This window comes from Corvus cornix, chromosome 6, assembly GCF_000738735.6.
Source record: "Corvus cornix cornix isolate S_Up_H32 chromosome 6, ASM73873v5, whole genome shotgun sequence".
Classification (NCBI taxonomy): Eukaryota; Metazoa; Chordata; class Aves; order Passeriformes; family Corvidae; genus Corvus; species Corvus cornix.
Genome location: NC_046336.1, coordinates 30,283,856 through 30,297,336, shown reverse-complemented (window position 1 = coordinate 30,297,336; position 13,481 = coordinate 30,283,856). Strand labels below are relative to the sequence as shown.

Here is a 13,481-nt window from a genome sequence, read left to right as displayed (position 1 = left end):
TGGGTTTTTCTGTCTCCTGGGGCTTTTTGCAGCTGCTGTAAATCACTGTCACTTTGCTGAGGCTGGAGAAGCTGGGCCACTTTGCACTGCTCAGGATCTAACCCTTTGCCTCAAGTAACCTTTTATTATCAATTGGCTAGAGGGTATTTTCCTTTTTACTGGCTTCATTATTAAGCTTGTTCATTCACTCCCACCACTACCGATGTCTTTTTTCCTTTTTTCTATTTTTCTCCCTGTGAATTTTATGTTGTGTCTTTCCTCCCATGTAATTTCCTAATAGTGAACTAGTGACAGAGTGGGCTGCTGGTATTTAATCTTGTGGCTGGAGAGGTCAGGGTGTTTTTGATACAGACAAATACTCCATTACAGTAAACTCACAGAAAGTTTCCTTTTCAACCTGAAAGGAGTAGGAAATGCACTCTCCACCAATGGGCTTTCAAGAATTACTTCTGTGAGCTGAACTTATACTAAAGGCCAATTTGGTAATGTTCTGTGAGCAAGGGGGAAAAAAAAAGAGGAAGACGTAATATTTTTTCTTTCTCTTTTTGCTGAGATTTGGCTTGAGTCTTGGCTCCTTATCAGATTAGAGTCCTGCAAGGAAAACAACAACCTTTGCACTGTGAGTTGTTGAAGAAGTGGATATTGCTGATGTCCAGCTAAAAGAGCGTAAGGATTTAAACCTTCAAAGTTCTCTGTTTCTGGTGTTTAGGGAAACTTGCTTCTTGGCAGGAAGAACTAAATAATAAGGCAAATACATAGCACAATACATTTCTTGCTGTACTATAGGGCAAGACTGAAAAGACTGCCCCTGTCTACTTTGTGGCAGTTTAATTTAAATTTATTAGACTGCTGCCGGGTATACACAGGAGTCTAATCCTATAATCCATGGATGGCTATATGTATGCAGTATTGCAGGGTTCCCTGTGCATGGAATAATTTGACATAAAATGTGCTTTCTACTTCTCAAGGGAGAGGCAGGTATAACTTTGTATTGTCTTACTGTTCACTACTTGGACTTGTCTGAGTTGGCCTTTGTTAGAAAGGGTTGGAGGAACAGGAAATGCAAGATAATAAGTATTTATGTCCCAAACATGACATAGTATCATAAATCAATAATTTTTGAAGACACTAAATTATTCTTTCTGCTTAATTATTTGATTTGTGGCACCAGTTTGCTTACATTTGTTTCTGTGGTAACCTGAGTTATTTTATGACTTTCTACAGAAAATTTAGTGTTGATTTGCTGATTTCCTCTTTAAATGCAGTCAAAAATTCTGTTTGCTAAATTAAGAAACCAATAATTGGAATGAAAACATGCATTACCTTGCATTGCCTGAGCTCTTTGATTGTTGACTTTGACATGTGCTGTCAATTACTAAAACACATATTTTTGACTCTTTCATTTTCCCAACTATTTTGGCATTAAACCTGTATGAAAAAAATAGGCTAAAGTGTAGTTAAAAGTTTGGTTAATTCAAGTGTGGGAGCATGTTATCAGTTGAAAAATGTTATTTGAAAGATAACTTTGAGGTTGAAGCTGTTCTATTACTGGAATGAACATGGCAAGGTCAGATGCAGACCAAGTGAAAAGAAAGTCAATTGATGTGATGTGTTGGCACACATTTGTGGTAGGTGTAAGTCATGACTGTTGCATACACTTGATAGTCTTCTCCCATCTTTCATGGACTGATTTGTATTATTTATGATATACTTGCCGGGAGGAGACTGTGTCTCTTGGTTTGCGGTGCATCTATGCACAGCACATACAGAACTTGGTCTAGACAGCCTGGTTAGCTTATAAGCCTTGGAAATAGGATCCTATAGGGAGTTGTACAGGACAAACTGCTGTTAGTGCTCTCAAAGCATTCAGATTATATTGCATAATAAGCATGTTTCATCTGGTGGCATACACTTCAATGTGACTGATCTTTCAAGAGCTGGTTGATGAAGGGTGCCGTCGTAAGCGTCGGGAGCACAGTGGAGCAGTCAGTTCCTGGCTACCTGATGCTGTGTGCTGGCTCAAACAGAAACCCTTCTGCTTTCCAGATGTAGCTGACACAGACATTTGCTCTTCTGCCTCAGTCACAGGGTAGGTACAAGCCCAGCCATATCAGTACCTCACTGCCATGCGGTCTCTATGCCAAATCTATATGTGAAGACATCTCAATGACTCCAGTCAAAATTCCCATGTAAAAAGAATAGTTAGGGTTTTTCAGAAGGAGAACAATCCACAAGTTAGAGATCAACGAAGTGGTAAATGAAGAATGACATATGTCGCTTGCAGTCTTCAAGTTTTTTTAGAGCCTGACCGTGCTGTATTTCATCTAGCTACCTGCTTTATGTGTTTGGAATGAAAATGCACAAAATCCCATTCCCCCCAGGAGATAAAGGGATATGTCACACCACACTACTGGGTGTTTCAGAGCCAGTCAAACTTGATCCAGTCCCTGGGCCTGTTCCAATGGGCCTTGAACCGTCCTCTCATGGGCATGGCAGAACCCTCACTGCAGAATTGGCAGCTGCTCCAGGACCACTGGAGCACAAGGTCTGTGCATGCAAATCTTGTACCTCTGTGTGATGTAGTGGATCCCTTGGGTCATTTCTGCTTCCTGGCAATGCAGCTCTTGGTGAGAAGAAGCCTGGCAGCCTGCCCTGCCTGGTGTGCCCCTGCAGAAGCTTTGAAACCAGCAGGAGAGTCTGTCTGCTTTCCCACTGGCAGAGCCTTGTTCTTCTTTGCTGCTTAGCCAGAAGTGCAGCTTGGGCCCAAGCACACCCTCTCTGGAAGGGTTAAAAGTACTTCAGAAGCCAAGCAAAGGATATAAATCAAAGCTGTGTTGAAAGCACGAGGTTACAGGTGTTTGTCTGGACGGAAGTTTCATGCAGGATACCAGGGTCATGCAGAAGGAATCTCATGACCTGGTTTCCAGACCCTTGGATCAATGGCTTCATTTCTTTTCTGACTGAAAACATCCACGGCATGTGAATTGGCAGTGGCCTTCATATTGGACAGATGTGTGATACACATCTACACACTGGCTGTGGCACACTTGAGTTTCATGTGGAACAGCTGTTGACTTCTACAGGAATTGCTGCTTGTGTTACTGTAATTAGTATTAGTGGGTTTGGATTACTGCTTTCATTAGCCACAGTCTGAGTTCCTTTTTCATTTGCCTTGACCACTGGATATATTCAAAAGAAAAGGCCATTCAGGTAGGCTGCATCTTGTCCTCCTTGAGCTGTCCGGAGGCCGGGTCTGTAGTCTAAGCAACATGTACAGGCACTCTGTGTGTCTCCCTCTTCACTGAATGTGGCCAGTGTGATTCATTATGGATGTAGGAGAGTGAACTATGCAGCAGCACTGCCTGTCTCTGCTGATGGTGGAGAGAGCCTGGGTGATTAGCTAAGCCCAGGCATTAACTCTAGGCTAAAGGGGCGTGCTTTTCTTGCTCAGAGCCAGGGAAGTGTGAGTTTGAGTTCTGATTAGCAGTATTTAAGTGCAAATGAGCATAAAAAGAGCCCGGAGTGCTGCATGTCTGCAAAGGCATCTGTTGCCCACAGACAGATCGATGTGCTGCAGATGCTTGAGCATACTACATATGCCCAGATCTCCTCCTTGCCGTGTCTTCAGTGCGCATCTCTTGCATGATGAGACACAGAGAGATGTTTCCTTTTGCTGACTCTGCAGAGGCAGCTGTAACTTCTGGCAGGATGTGCATAGACAGCTAGGTTGGACATATCTTAAAGCCTAGTAGAAGGTGCTAGTACAGTTCATGTATCAGAAACCTCACTCCTAGTTTCCATATGCCAGCAGTATGTCTAGGTCAGTTAGAGGCTGGAGAACATAAAAGTGTACCGGCATGAAGATGCTCTGCACTCAGAATTTGTTGCCCTTCCTGTGGGATACATCAACACTTCTTAGGTCAGCGTTGCTTCATTCATTCACCAGGCAAAGCAGGGGCCACCTCAGAGTCAGAGACCTCTTATGTTGTTAGCATGGTGCAAAAAAGGCATTTGTTATAAATGAGCATTGGAACATAATTAAAGTTGTATCTTTACAGTTTCTGGAAGATCTCTCTCTGGGAAAAAGAGGGCTGCTGTGAGTCTTATTTCACTGTGATCAAGTTGTTTCTACTGGACAGTGTGAAAAACAAATCAGGGAGTCTTAGATACCATCTCTTGAAGAGAATGAATCTGGATTCAGTGCAGATGGATGTGGAAAGGTGAGGCCTAGCAACAACTGCAGGGCACAGTTACTATTCCAGTTGTCCTTCTTCATCTTCTTTTTATAGATATTTTAATATGGTCTTAACTTACCTGGTTTATCTAGTTCAGGCATGTTTGAGTTTTAGGGTTGGCATTCCAATCTAAGACTTCTTCTGGAGATATTCTGAATTATTTCATAATTATGAGAAATCCTGGGGAGGTATTTCAGTGTTTACAGAGGAGTATCTTGCTGTACCACACTCCAGATATGTCAACACAGCCAAACCTCCTTTTAGTATGTTATAGTTTAATTAGCTTCACTACTTGAGTCATAATCTGTTTCTCTGGGGCTGAAGCACACACACAACAAAAGACAAAATGTGAAATGTGAAGAAGTAATTGTGATCTTTGCCACTTGGATTTGGTACCATCTGTTAACATGACTTCTTGTAAAGTCCGTTTCCAATTTGTTTGTTGAATTGGAGTTTCATGCTATGGATAACATTTCCTTTCACTGTGAAGCTGTCAGATGTAGCTCCCCTGAGAAAACCATCCTGCCAGTCTGAGATCTGGGGCACAACTCTCTCCTACTCAAAATTGTCCTGCTTCTAAAAACCAGCAGTGTGGTTTGCTCTAGCTGAGGATCTAGCCCATAAAGTCCTTCAAGGGCAATTCTAACTGGGTGGTGAGCCAAAATGTCATCCCAGAGGACAAGATGCCATGAAAACCTTGGCAGAGTTTCTCCAGATGTGCTAGATGCATCTCGACTTCTCAGCCACAGATCTTTCTTTGCCTTCTCAAGAATATTACTTTACTATTAACTTGGCCTATTTACTTGTCTGTCAGAAGGGTTGATATTTCTGATTTTTCATCCTCTTTTTCACTACTTCTGTCTTCCAAAAACAAAGGTCAGGATTTCAGGAGTTGCTATTTCCAGAGCTGGCCAGCCTGTGCCTTGGGGGATGTATGTAGCAGTTGAGTGCTTCAAAGGTGCCGCTCACGTTGGAACAACATATACAGAGGTCTCTGTGCTCACCAAGGCTGCTGGGTAGTCTGGTCTCCTGGCTGGGGTGAAAGTGGTAGATTGCTGCATCAGCATCTCTTTGGGATTCCCAAACCATCCTGCTCTGGAAGGATAAAATCTTGTCAGCCTCTCCTCCTAACAGTTCTTCCTGGACTTCCCCCACTTCACAGCTTACTGAGATCAGTGGCACTTACTGATCTCAGCAGTGTGGTTTGTTAGGCTGGCTGCTCCAGGGCAGTCTGTCTCTCTGCTGCACTGTTATTCCTGGATCTGTTCTTACAGTTCTCCCTTTTGAACCCTCTGCAGTTAACATCATCTGATGCTTCACTATCAGCTTTTTGGAAGATTTTCCTTGTGTGTCCACTTTTCCACATGTTGGTTACCAACTTCTCATGCTTTTCTAATTATTCTCACTGGTGTGCTGAGTCATGGCACCATGTATGACAACTCTCTCCTCTGTCACTGCTAACCAGCAGTCACACCTCACTCATCTTGCCCTTATAAGCTGCAGAGGCTAATGGCATCAGGCTCATGGCAACATTTTCATATGATGATCAAGAAAGGACAGAGGGAGTACAAAGCAGTTAAATGAGTTCAAAGTCTCTCTTGTAACCTGCACAGAGAGTAACCACCATTCTCCTAGAAAAGGAACAGAAAATAGCAGCTTGTGTCACTTTGTGTAACAATGATTGCAAAAAGAATGGGAAATAGTACACTTCCCTAATGTCTTTTGCAGCTTTGGGAATAGATGCATGACAATTTTTGGTTCCTTCTCAGATTGAGGAGTGGATGACTAATGTCATTGTGACTGATGCCATCTAATTGGCTCAAAAGAATTTTCTGGTGGTTCTCATGATTAGCATCACTTCCCATCATGTGCAAACCATTGGAGAGCAAAGACCTCCATTTGAACTGTCGTGGTATGAAGAAGATGTAAAAGTACTGGGTTTCTGAAGAAATTCAATGTATATAAAGTATGTATGAATCAGTATTCTGATCTTCCTGTGCAGCAAGTCATGATGACTGATCTATTTCTACAGTTGCTAATTATATTATGTTAAAAAATACTTGGTGTTCAAGTGACTTTTATGCAAAAATTCTGTGAGATTGAAATTTAAGGAGGACTCTCTGGGAAGGTATTACTGAAGTTTTTACTTTGCTTTGAGTCAGTTTGATGCATTTCAAAACAGTTTGTTGAGCTGGGTTGCTGTGTGTTACTTAATATTGAGTCTGAGCCATTTGTGTGAAATGCTGTGGTATTTTTGGGACAGGAAGCATTGTATCCTGATTATTTCTTACAGCCACTCCCACCTCTGCATTATTTAACCAAGGGTGTGTTGCAGTCTCTCCTCTTACCTACTGTAGTGCTGGATCATGGGAGAAAGCTTGGACAGAGAGGCTCACTTTAAACAGATGAGACAAACTGATGTCAAACTGGGTCAGACCAAAATATTTTGCTTTGGTTCAGCTCATTGAAATTAAGTGTTTCAATTCAGGAATACCGAACCACTTCATTTTAAAATCAAAAGTGTGGAAATAACATATTTGGCACTTGCTAATGTCATACATTGAAGGCAGGGGTATGAATTTCTCTTAGATGATGAAGAAATAGGGCTCCATCACAGTGCGCCCTACACCAGCCTAGTGAGAAAAGGACTTTATGCTCAGTTTGAAAGAGGTCAGTGCAAAGGTTTAAAAGAGTGAATATCACAGCAGCACCTTTGGAAGGTTAAGAAGGCAACATCAGTACAAATATGGCAAAAGGACCTGGCATTGTAGCATAGAGTCAAATATTTCATTAAAGCGTTAGAAATTTGCTGGGATCAGTCGCAGGACTGGAGCATTCATACAGCTCATTTGTAAGGACAGGCTTGGAGAAATGGAGAAGCATTATCCATGCCTGTCCTGAAACTGTGGAATACTGAAGGACAGACTTGTCTGGGTGAAGTTAGAGCAGAGCCTCTTTGACAGGTGGGTGTAATTTAAGCCACCTGCCTGGGACGAGTGGAAAGATGTTTTTGAGCAACTCTTGGAAGCACTTATTGGTGGCAAGGGACACTTTACATGGATATTGCTTGGAAAGGCAGTATGGCAAAACCCCCTTAATGTGTCATCATGGTAGGATATGTTGAGGCAACTCTGTTTCACAAGGTAGAAGTTACTAGGGAGATATTTTAACTGAGTTTTACCGAGGAAGATTTAATTGTCCACAGACTGGTTTGGGTTGAAGGGACCTTTAAAGGCCATCTAGTCCAAGACCCCTGCAGTGAGCAGGGACATCTGCAATTAAGTCAGGTTGCTCAGAGCCCAGTTCAGCCTGACCTTGAATGTTTCTAGGGATGGAGCATCCACCATCTCTCTGGGCAACCTGTATCATTGTTTCACCACCTTTGTTGTAAAAAATTACTTCCTTACATCTAGTCTGACTTCTTTTAATTTAAAAACAATACTTCTTGTCCTATCCTACAGGCCTTGCTAAAAGGTTTGTCCCTATCTTTTTTACAAGTCCCCTGTAAGTATTCTAAAGAAGGAAGTGTTAATGAAGTTGGAAATATGAATCTGCTAAAGAAAGAGATTTGGATTCCTGGACAGATAGTGAGACAGATTTGTCAGACAGTTTGTATGGACCTAAATTGTAAAATGATTTAAAAGCATAATTTCCAAGAGTAATTAATGTTTAACTAATGTAATTTCTCAGTTGATAGGACAACTAGTATGCAGTAGATACCCTACAGATATTCTCATATTGGTATACCTCTTGATCTTAGCTTTCAACATCTTTCCTTCATTATATTCTCTGACTCTGCTACCAGTCAAAATCTGGGTGATAGAACTGGGTAATTTGACCCAGTCAAAGTTGCCTGGTTGGACAAATATGAGGTGATAAAGTGAAGAAACACAACTCAAGTGTTAGGAAAATATTCTCTAATTGCATGAGTAGTAAAATCATGGCACATGATTACTTAGGGAGAAAGTGGAATATTCTTGTCTGAATTTTTGCAAGAAAAAGTGTCATGAATGCTTTTCAGAGATGGTCTGAGTTCTTTATTCTGTTTTGGAGCAAGGAAAGAGATTAAATAATCCCTCCAGATCGCTTCTAGGCATGGATTTTTAAGATTCTATTAAGTGGGCACTTTGGAGTCTTTTCAGATCACTGCTTCTCAGGTGGGGTCAGGACAAGGACAGACATTGTACTGTGGAAATTTTCCTTATGGCAGGTGTTCATACAAGAACAAGTTTTGGGTTTTATTGAAAAGAATTGTTCTTTACCTGCTCTGCAGAACTTCAGACAAGAATGCCCAACTTCTCAGGCTGAAATACTGTACATCAGACCAGTATAAGCATTCCTGGAAGCTACAACAGGTTATATGAAAATGTTAAAATGTTTTTGCATGAACCTAATTTTTATTGAAGAGTTGTGCTCCATTGATGAGGAACAAAGGAAGGGCATGTGATAAAAATGTGCAGCGTAAACAGCTCAGATTGCTCCTAGCAATTGCATGGTTTTAATTGGGGAACAGATCATGAACTGTATTTGTAAAGATTATTCAGCAGTTTCAAAAACCACAAATATTTAAGAAAACTGTGCCTTTCTGGAGGCACCTGGCAAACAGATAAAGAACCGAAGTTCCTTAATAGATGAGTCATTGCTTCTATGTCCTTGCCTGAGATACCCACATAAAATTCTCGCTGGCTTCAGCAGGTGGTGTGGTCAGACTGAAGGAGAGTGTGGTCTCTTGGCCAGGTTCTGGCCTGACTTCAGTCTCACACTGATTTGTTGGTGATTTTAAGCAAACAGAGAGGAAAGAGTGCCTCAACTGAAAAGGTTCATTAGCACTCCTCTTTCTCCCCTTCCTCTTCTCATCCCATCCCTCTCATTGCTTCTTCTGCTCCTCATAAGGCCAGGGACTTGCTATCCTTTTTACTGGGTGGTGACCACATGGCCAATCTCTCTGCAAAGCCCTGACTTGCTGGTGATGGCCGCGTAACTTCTTGGCCATCGCAGGTTTCTTCCAGACTACCTTGTCCTTGCTTACACGGATGATTGTTGCTCATGAAGCAGGGTCTGATTTGCAAATTAAAAACTTTCAATAATTCTCTGTATTTTATATTGAATTACGGAAGTACTGATCTAATTGACTGCATGGATTTGCAACCAGCAGCTCAGCAGCTGCTTCATGAACCATCCTTGCAGGAGGGGAACATCAGAAAGATGGGTGAGTTGGATGCTGAGGAGTGGGAATTGGTCTAGTCATCCCAAGAGAAATCCTCCCCATTTGTGAGTCAAAGCCTGCTGTCTCTTGCCTGAGATGAAGGGAATCTCCCAAGGGCAGCTAATCTTGCACTATCTCATCACTTGAGATCAAACATTATGATATTGGGTCAATAGATACTTCTAAAAGTGCATGCAAACCTCATTCAAATTCCCATATAGCTCTAGCCAAAACACAAGCCAAATCATGATCCAAATAACCTCCTCCTCAGCCCACCTTCATTGCCATTCTGTTTCAGTGGCAAATGCAGCATAGAAGAGATGCCTGAATGCTTAATTCAGAAATTTACTGTTTAAGGCATTACTTGTATGAACACCAGCGTAACACATAGAATACCAATGCCCTAAATTTAGTAGTTTAGTCTGAGTCATTTTCACTATGTGGGAGGGCTGTGAAGACACTCCACAGAGTGGAGAAACTTGCTGGTGGTGTCTGTCCAATGAGATTATTTTTTTTAAAAGTCAGAACACGGCAGAACTACAGATATGTTTGTGAGTAAAATGCAGTTTAGTTGCAGACTCCAGCACAGAAGAGGGGCGGTGTTGCTCTCCACCCACTTCAAAAGCTGAAGTCAGGTTTGACTGATATGTATCTCTGACACTGAAATAGGTACAGAGTTTTTCATGACAGCAACACATGGACAGAGGTAAACACTCTGGCTGCGTGATTTGGAGAGACATGGTGTGGTGTAATCCCCAGATTTGTCTGTGCAATTACTTCTTATTTTCAGATCTCTTAGCAATAGCAGCTGAGTTGCTACAATCCTACATGTTACCAACCAGCAGGCAAAAGTTATCCCTGGGTTCATTCACTGAGGGGTGAAATGTTGTCCCACTGAAGACCAGGTGACTTCTGCCACATAAGTCATCCAGCAGGGCTAGAGATACACATACACTCTTTGAAATAGATGTGGCCACAAGTCATTAGGTATGGATGGAGGCAATTAGACTTGGTATTCTGAACTGGTAACACCTTCTTGTCAGCCTGGGTTTTATTCTTGCTCCATTAGCCTTTCTGCATGAATGCAGCTGATTCGAAGTTGTAACGAATTTAGCAATTCCATTTTGGAGATTCTTCCTGGGACCCATGGAATGAAACCGCTTGTCTCCTCAAATGAAAACCTGAATTTGGTACCTTATTTTAGTCAGAATTGATCATGTTTTTATTCTGAATAAAAGTTAGTTCTAGCTCAACCCCTGCTCTTTGTGTTGAGAGATGAAGCAAGCAGAGATGAAGGATGTTTCCATGCACTGTATCCTGTCTGATATCAGCCATGGCAGATATGTAAACATACTCAGTCTTGACCCTATACCCTGATTCTCATGAGTGGTGCCACAGAGGTCAGGGCTCTTCTCACACAGACTGGAGGATCGGTTGTGACATGTTCAATGCCAACGAGGTGAACTCTTCCTAGAGAAACTCCAGTAAAATCAAAAGCTCGTTAATAAGAAAAGTAGCTAGCCGCTATCCTAAACAAAGCAAAATGCCAAACAAAACCCTTTTCTGCTATTTGTTCCCATGCCAGCATTTAGCTGCCAGGAAAGACCAGTCTTATAAACATGAAATTATATCCATGGCAACATGCAAGCAATGTTTAACTTTGCAGCATGTTAAAAGGTACATTAAAAAAATTTTTGTATTTTACTGTTGAGAATAGCAATTATGACTTTTAAGTCAGCTATTTTAAATCAGCCTGAGAACTGTTGAGTGGTGAGGGTAAGGGCCAGAGGCACAGCTCGTTCGTCAGAGCACTTGTTGCTAGACATTCCCAGAAGGTATTATTGCTTAAATACAGCTTGTGTTTTCTTTACCCAGATTCCTTTAGCAAGGAAGATATGACAGGTTGTGATATTGGACTGCAGTGAAGTTCCACCTGTGCTATTCTACCCTTCACGAGTGAGCAGTGCTGGGCCATGCAGCTGGCAAGCTCATGCCCTTTTGGGGTAAGTACTGGATTCAAGGAGCCTACTTTGTGGTATGGCATCCTGGGATTATAAGCACCCTACTCAGGTGCTGTTTAGTGACTCCTGCATCGTGCTAGAAAGCAGACATTGCTCACAGAGTGGGAGAGCAGCTGAAGTAGGGAGTAGACTGAATTAGTGTCTGGGCTCGAAAATGTATTGGGAAAAGTAACAGAAAGATCCCAACTTGGAGCAAAAGCTGAAGCTGAAAACTGCAGATGGTTTTCTTGTCTGTACGATAATGTCAAACCCAAAAAAAGGGAGTTTTCACACTCTGTTGTCTGTTTAGCGCAAAGTGAAAATTATGTACTGGAAAATGGAGCCCCGTGTCTGGAGAAAGCAGCTCTGACTGTGCCTATACAATACCGTGCAGGGCTCTGTGGAAGTTGGGCTTGACTGCTTTTGCAGAGGTCTCTGAAGCCATGTTTGTTGTGGAGGGAAGGGAGGGAAAAAGAGCAATGGGATGTGTCCTCATGAGTTTTTGTCTATTAGCTCCTGCATGATAATGCCTTTCAGAGTGCATTGTGCTAGGAATCACTTCTAAAAACCAGAAGTTTCATCTCTAAGGGCAGCAGAACAGCCTGTGCTGGTTGTGAGGGCAGTGCCAGAGGTCACAGTGGCTACAGCTGGATTTCACAAGGCACGGTGGAAAAGAACAGGATGTCCTGGTAGCTACTGTTATGCATGTCTTGAAGCAAAAGGGCTGGTAGATGCAGTAACCTGAGTGTCTGGCTCTGAAAAGACAGCATCATCTTGGAAGAACACACATGTATTTGCTGTCTTCCATAGCTGTTTGTCATGGTTCTGGTTTCTCTCTTCTCTTTTTTAGCTGCACAGAAGTGAGGCAAAGATGACACAAGGTGCACTTCATATAGAAATTTAACAACACATGTATTAGCATGTACATTTCTTTACAGAAAAAAGGAGATGATGTGTCAGTACAACCTGTCCCCTCACTTTTTAGGAGAGCCTCAGACCTGTCTCTAGCCGGATGAGGGGGAGTGGACTGTGCTGTACCTTTTCCACTTTTGTAAAGTGGACACAGACAGTATGGTCCAGCAGGATGATTGATTTGACACTGTGCCTCAGTTATTGGAGGTGCTGTGTTCAGTCTGGGGAGAAGTGTCTGAGATGCCTTGCTACTAAGTTGTCTGCATGCTGGTGTGAGGGGAGAGAGATGAAGCACCAGGCAGTACCAGAATAGCATCCTGGGGGCCTGAATCCACAGTAACTCTTTATGTGGGACTTCAGTGAGACTCACCTGTTCCATAGTCTTTCGAAATACTTTATCTTCAAGTGCCTAAAATGAGAGCCTAGGAGCCTGAAATACCTAATTTTGAGAAGAAAATTACTTTTGTTTGTGGGAAGTTTCCTGAAAAGTCTTCAGGAGTTACTCTGTAGTGAACTTTGGATTCTGCCTTGGGTGGTGGTGTCCCTTGTGGAATATGCATAGCTCAGTCTGTAGAGTTGTCAATACAAGGCATATTGCTATATCAGCCCTGTGGGTGCTTTGGCCTTTGCTCTGGATCTTATCTCTAGTCATGCAACTCTTCTTTTGCAGGATGATAGTATCTTTAAACCTGTCTGCTGGGTTCTTCTGCTTTCATGCTGAAGAGTGTGTGGGAGAAGGTGGCCAGGAGTGTAGTGTTGGAACGACCTTTTACTGATGGAGGCACAGTGGTGGTGTGTGCTGCCAACACACTCTGGCAGTGGATTCATCTATTTCAGCAAAGCTGTGCCTTCTACTGTTCTACTGCTCAGTCTTGTGGGAGCAGGATAGAAATGGTACTTGCAGAAGGCTGGATTGGAGGGCAGTGAGGTGTGTGACAGCTGTGCAGGTGGACACCTCAAGATGGAGTGCTGTGTGAGCCATGGGTTTTACCCCTGTCATTCTAGAATACATAGCCACACCTGCTAAAGTCTGTGCCTGTTTATCTGGGATGTCTTCTGCTTCTGTCAGTTCTTCTTGGGGAAACCTCCTTTAACTGGTCCTTAAGCACTGGCTGGAACAGTGGCACC

At 42.5% G+C, this 13,481-nt stretch overlaps 1 long non-coding RNA gene across 2 annotated transcripts in view; it reads left to right on the top strand.

Moving 5' to 3' along the window:
* The window catches only part of LOC104690167, a 64,951-nt gene that overhangs the window by 22,442 nt on the left and 29,028 nt on the right, over nucleotides 1-13,481 (top strand). For both annotated transcript variants that reach the window (XR_005602163.1, XR_005602162.1), the window contains exon 7: nucleotides 11,317-11,444. This is a non-coding gene — a long non-coding RNA (uncharacterized LOC104690167). The remainder of the gene's footprint in view (nucleotides 1-11,316; nucleotides 11,445-13,481) is intronic.